Genomic DNA, 6,707 nt, shown 5'->3' on the forward strand with positions numbered 1-6,707 from the left:
TACCTTTGATGATGTTGACAATGACAAGACTATCAAATTCTATTAATCCCTAAAGCATCTAAGTAGTAGAGACCATCTCTCATAGCATTAGCTTCAACCAGCATATTAGAATTCACATCATAGGAATGAGAGAAAGCAATTCTTACTCTATTGTCATTATCTCAAATAATACCCCCTCTTCTAGCAATACCAGGTTTTTTCGGTAGCTGCACCATCGACGTTCAGCTTTAGGAAGTTGTCACTAGTTTTTTTCTTGTAATATAGTTCACAAAAGAGTACCTCTTTTATGTACAGTTGTTCACAAAAGAGTGCCTCGTTTTGGCTGTCTCTACAGTTATGCATGTAGACAGAGATATAACCTCTATTTTTCGTTATTTTTTGAAGGATGCTTGTGTTCAACACAAACTCACATTGTCTTATTCTATATTCTCACATGTCTTATTCTATAATCAATGGGATGTTGAGGCTTCTTAGAAATTGTAATAGCTTTTGACAGCTGTTTAAATAATAAAAGACAAGGTGAGTTTGTCTCATTATTAAAGAATGGTAGTGTGAATATCATAGCCAAAGTACCAACGATTAATAGTTAAACAATTAATATCTAAAAAATTAATATTTTAAATCTAGGAAAATGATATTAGCACAGCCCTAGTTTTATATTTTCACTAACTCATCTTGTCTTTTTGAATTTAAAAAATTAGTGGGCTCCCACATTGTAAGATGATCTTTACGATTCATTTGGTGTGCCTTACTTGGTTTTCATTTTTGTATTTTATTCATTTAAAAATTACAACTCATCTGACTTGACCGCGTCAACCGCATTATTGGCCGCGTCCGTGCTGAGTCGACAAGGATTTTCTTCGGCAGCGTTCCGCATCACATCCGCATTTTTAAACACAGGTTGGGTTTGATTTTTTTCTTTTCCTGTTTTTCTTCGTCCTATTTCCCTTCTTTATTTTCAGGATTTTTTTTCTACAACCTATGGATCTGTAGCTACGTACTAGTTTTTTTTTCCCGTTTTTTACATAGTAACTTTTATCTTTCTTATGCCATAAGTTTCTTAGGAAAAAAGCAGTAGATTCACAGTTTTTTTTTTTTTTTTTTCTTTCTGTTCGGGTTGGGCTCGGGTCGGGTCGGGTCGGGTTATAGGGTTGGGCTCAGGTCGGGTCAGGTCGGGTTATGGGGTTAGGCTCGGGTTCGGTTCGGGTTGGCCACAACCCGACCTGAGTTGCACTCTACTAACTTCTCTCTCTTTCTCTACTCTTTTTTTTTTTTCCTGAAATGCAAAAGAGATAAGGCACAGCCTTATTTTATCATTTCACTAAAATAATTCAAAAAGGAAAATTTGTCAAGGTCCCTGCACTCCATAATAAGATATGTACTTTTTGGAAGTAATAATTAACACACACACACGCATATATATATTATTTATGTATACAATCATGTTTTGCCTAAAATTTATATTAAGTAACGAAAAATAAGGGGAGGTTGTGTGAATTCTTTCCAAGTTTGCCTAAAATAGTGCAAAGTTTTCAAGAAAGCTAAATATCTTTAATTTTATTTTCGAAACTGATGCACAATAATACGGTTCTCTAATTAATGCGACTTTTTGCAAGGTAAGAGCCCACCAAGTAGATGGTCTATAAAATCGTGCCATGTATTCTCTTCTTTAATGCTTACATATTTTCTCTTCTAGGGTTGTTCCTAGCTCCTTTAAACTGATTATTTTTTTAATGCTTACATATTTTCCTACTAGGGTTGTTCCTAACTCCTTTAAACTGATTTTTTTTTTAAAAACCTATTGACTTTGATCTATAGACTAGAAGGTAAGGTGGCACTGATCACCGGTGGAGCAAGCGGAATCGGCAAATCCGCGACCAAATTGTTCCACCGGCATGGTGCCAAAGTGTTCATAGCTGATGTCCAAGACGAATTGGGCCAATTAGTTAGCAAAGACCTCGCCTCCCCCGATTCCTTCATCCACTGTGATGTCTCAGACGAAGAACGCGTCCGAAATGCTATTGACAGTGTTGTAACCAGGTATGGGAAGCTCGACATAATGTTCAACAATGCGGGCACCATAGACCCGTTCAAGCAAAGCATTATTAACAATGAGAAGGCGGATTTTGAAAGAGCACTTAGCCTGAATCTTGTTGGAGAAATAATTTGTATCTGTTGGAAAGAAAAAAAAAACAGTAACCAGTTTGCTTGAAGGCGCGAAATCGCTTTCCTTAAGACAGATTTCGCCCCCACTGGAAGTGTGCAAAGGGGATCCGCGAACTGCCTCCAAGATACAATGAAGCCAGTAGGAATGTCGTACTAATTTGACGACGCTATGCACAAGCGGAGTCAAATCCGAAATGCCCTTAGAATCTTACAAGCCTGAGAAAATCAGTCTAATTTCTGTTACTGCAGTATAACAGTAATTAGATAAACAATAAGAAAATAGTTTAGTAAAACGAATTTTGGTGGGAGCAAGAAAGAGAGTATAATGCACTGGAAGTCTTAAGAATCTGTCAAATGGCTGGGTTCTGCAACTTTTATAGAGCCTCTGGTGACTTTTCAGTGTGAAAAGCACCCCATGTATAGAGTCTTTCCAGATCGGTTTGAACTCTGGCCGTTAGATCGCGCCCATACGCGATTCAACGAACCAGATCAATCCTAGAGAGACTGTTGGGATATTTAAATTCCCGTCCTCACATCTAACCGTTAGATGATCCATCTATGGTACAGATCGCACCCCTTAGATCCTTGACGGTTGGGGAAGGGACACAACCCAATGGATCGCACCCACTGACCGTTGGAGCACTGGGCCCGCTGGGCCGACCGTTGTGCTCGAATCAAAGCCCAACCCAATCGAACTATTCGACACTGGGCTTGGGCTTGATGGGCCTATGAACTATTCGGCCCACCCGCTAGACCGATCCACAATCGTCTAGATCCAACGGTCCAGATCAAATCTGGAAAAATTAAAGGCTCCAATCGCTCCAAGTGCAAAGTGCGCCTAGAAAAGCGCCAATAAAGCGCCTTATAGCCCATTGCCCACGCCGCGCGTGCACGTGCGCGGACGGTGCGTTGCACCGTCCTGCGGTTCGACCCACGGCTAAGACCCCATGTGCACATAAAGAAATAAGAAGAAAGAGTGAAGCTTTATAAGCTCAACTCTTCCTTTCTTACGAGTCGGTACGGGACTATCTTTTCCCTCTACTTTACACTCTTCTCTTTCTCTTGCAAAAAGTAACTATTTCCAAAGAAAAGTTTTTCCTTTTCCAAAACACACTTAAAGAAAATATTTTCCAAAAATTGTTTTGACCAAAAACACTTGATTTTGAAAAATCTTTAACAATCTAACAGGCGTCTTCTTGAGCATCAGCAAGCATGCTGCACGGGTCATGATCCCGGCTCACCGTGGCAGCATAATTAGTACAAGTAGTATTGCTTCTGTCTTAGGTGGGCACAGTACTCATGCCTACACAAGTTCAAAGCACGCGGTGGTGGGGCCCACGAAGAACGCGGCAGTTGAGCTCGGGTGGGCAGTTTGGCGTTAGAGTAAATTGTGTTTCTCCTTACGGTGTCGTAACCCCTTTGGCTGAGAAATGTTTTCCCGCAAAGGGTGAAGAGCTTGAGAAGCCAATCGAGGGTCCTGCTAATCTTAAGGGGGTCTATCTTAAAGCAGAAGAAATTGCTAATGCTACTCTCTATTTGGGAAGTGATGAATCCAAGTATGTGAGTGGCCACAACCTTGTAGTTGATGGTGGTTACACCATTGTTAATCCAATGTTTGCTATGCATTTTTCAGCTTCTTGATGTTGCCATGAGCTTTCACCCATTGTCAATCCATCTAATGATATTGTTCGTATCCTCCACTTGTTCATTTTATTTTAGGGCGTCTATGAATTCAATAAAAAAGTTGGCCATGTTAGTAAAGAAAATTATTTTAAATTTTATTTCAATTTGTGTCCCAAGCATGTTTTTCAATTTTGACCGAAATCCAAAATTTCGGAAACTTTCCGAAACCGAAATTGGTGAAATGAACCAAATTTCGGTCGAGATTTCAAAAATTTCTGCCAAAATTTCGTCAATTTCGTCAATTTTGGCGAAATTTGAATAAATTTTTTTAACTTACCAACTTCTCCAAAAGCTTAAGCTGTTGGAGAAAAGGCATTATTTATCTTTTATACTTTAACAAAAATATTAATTTTTTATTCCTTTCTCAAATTTCAGCCGAAATTATCGAAATCGCGGCCAAAAAAATCGACATTTCGTGCGTCTTTACCAAATTTCGGGATTTCGGCTAGGTCCGAAATTTTTGTCGAAACTGAAATTTCAAACCATGGTCCCAAGCCAGTGAAGGGGAAAATACAAATATTTGGGCCGTATCAATATCCTCTCCTATTTGCTGTGGGGTCCATCCTCATGTTGTGTGCCCCACACCCCACTCATCTCTTAATTAAAAAACAGAGAGAGTCGGTGGTGTAGTTCGATTGAAAGAAGGAAAAAAGAGAGAGAGAAAACAGGATGGAGAGAGGAGAGAATAAAATAGTGAAAAAGGGCTTTTCACACGTGGTCTCTTAGGGCTCTGCTTGGGCAAAAGAAATGAAGAGGGTTTGGAACCCTAATCAATTAAAGATTAAAGTCTTTGCTAAGGGTACGAAAGAAGAAAGAAGAAGAATTCAAAAGCTAAGTTTTTTAAGGGGTTCTCGTAGAAAAACCTAGTCCTATGAGAGATGGTGTTCTCTTTTTACCTTTGTTGATGTTGACAATGACAAGACTATCAAATTCAACCCAAATTCTATTAATCCCTAAAGCATCATAGTAGTAGAGACCATCTCTCATAGCATTAGCTTCAGCCAGCATATTAGTATTCACATCATAGGAATGAGAGAAATCAAATTTTACTCTACTTTTATTATCTCAAATAATACCCCCTCTTCTAGCAATACCAGGATTTTCGCTAGCTGAACCCAAGGTTTAAAATTTCGGTTTCGGACCTTGAAATTTCAAATTTTCGACCGAAATTTTGAAATTTCGACCGAAATGAACTCTGGTACAAAACCAGAAATTATTATTTTATTCAATATTTAATTTCGGTGAAATATTAAATTAATATGACCGAAATGAACTCTGGTACAAAACCAGAAATTATTATTTTATTCAATATTTAATTTCGGTGAAATATTAAATTAATATTAAAAAAAAGGATTTTTTGAGTCAAATTTCGGAGAAACCGAAATTTCGATGACCGTTTCGATTTTCATCAATTTCGGTGTCGGTCTCCACCGAAATCAGAAATTTCAGATTTCGGTTGAAATTTAAAACCATGGCTGCACCGTCGACGGTCAGCTTTAGGAAGTTGTCACTAGTTTTTTTTCCAGATATAATGTCTCATCTGATGATCCTAAAGTGACACTGGTTGGGGGGACAACTGAATTGTGTTGAGTTAATCACAGATATATTAGAACCAGATGACACCTTTACCCCTCAACCAATTTTGTCTAACCCATGGATTACCTAAGTAATCTCAGGCCACAAACCATAAACTAAACTCCACAAACATAGAGTATTTCCCAATTATGGTCAGATGATCTTTACCCTTCATTTGGTGTACCCTACTTGGTTTGGATTTTTATATTTTATTCATTTAAAAAATACGACTCATTTGACTTAACCGCATTATTGGCCGTGTCCGCGCCGAGTCAACAAGGATTTTCTTCAGCCGTGTTCCGTGTCACATTCACGTTTTTAAACACTGGTTAGGTTTATTATGTTTCTTTTTCTGTTTTTCTTGGTCCTATTTCCTTTCTTTATTTTCAGGATTTTTTTTCTACAAGCTATTGATCTGTAGTTACTAGTGTTTTTTTTTCCCATTTTTTACATAGTAACTTTTATCTTTCTTATGCCATTTGTTTCTTGAGAAAAAAGCAACAGATTCACGTTTTTTTTTTCTCTATTAAGGTTTGGGTCGGGTCAGGTCCGGTCGGGTCGGGTTATGCGGTTAGGCTCAGGTTCGGTTCGGGTTGGCCTCAACCCGACCTGAGTTGCACCCTAGCTCAGGTTGGGCTCGGGTCGGGTCGGTCAGGTTATAGGGTTAGGCTCGGGTCGGGTCGGATTTTTTTTCTACAAGCTATTGATCTGTAGTTACTAGTGTTTTTTTTTCCCATTTTTTACATAGTAACTTTTATCTTTCTTATGCCATTTGTTTCTTGAGAAAAAAGCAACAGATTCACGTTTTTTTTTTTCTCTATTAAGGTTTGGGTCGGGTCAGGTCCGGTCGGGTCGGGTTATGCGGTTAGGCTCAGGTTCGGTTCGGGTTGGCCTCAACCGACCTGAGTTGCACCCTAGCTCAGGTTGGGCTCGGGTCGGGTCGGTCTGGTTATAGGGTTAGGCTCGGGTTCTGTTCGGGTTGGCCTCAACCCGACCAAGAAGGTTAGGCCCTTCCAAAGCTAGTTATTATGCTCACATGGGTGGTCCTCCTCAATCATTAGATAGAGAAAATCGCCAAGATTTCGTTGCCAAGATTTCGTTATCCGCTGAGTTGCACCCCTCTCTCTCTCTTTTCTACTCTTTTGTTTTTTTCCCTGAAATGCAAACGACATAAGGCAAAGCCTTATCTTTTATCCCATCGCCACCGACACAGACACAACCCACGCCTTGACGGGTGTGGGGCCCGGTGTTGCCGGGTATTAAAGAGTGTGACAAAAGAGTAG

The 6,707-nt window shown here is 39.5% G+C and overlaps 1 pseudogene; it reads left to right on the forward strand.

The window, feature by feature from the left end:
- The first annotated feature begins 1,599 nt into the window (after positions 1-1,599).
- On the forward strand, positions 1,600-3,807 carry LOC143863396 (secoisolariciresinol dehydrogenase pseudogene; annotated as a pseudogene).
- The last annotated feature ends 2,900 nt before the right edge of the window (positions 3,808-6,707 follow it).

This window comes from Tasmannia lanceolata, unplaced genomic scaffold (genome assembly GCF_043159265.1).
Source record: "Tasmannia lanceolata isolate RefF3 unplaced genomic scaffold, GAP_Taslan_0.1 ptg000044l, whole genome shotgun sequence".
Lineage (NCBI taxonomy): Eukaryota > Viridiplantae > Streptophyta > Magnoliopsida > Canellales > Winteraceae > Tasmannia > Tasmannia lanceolata.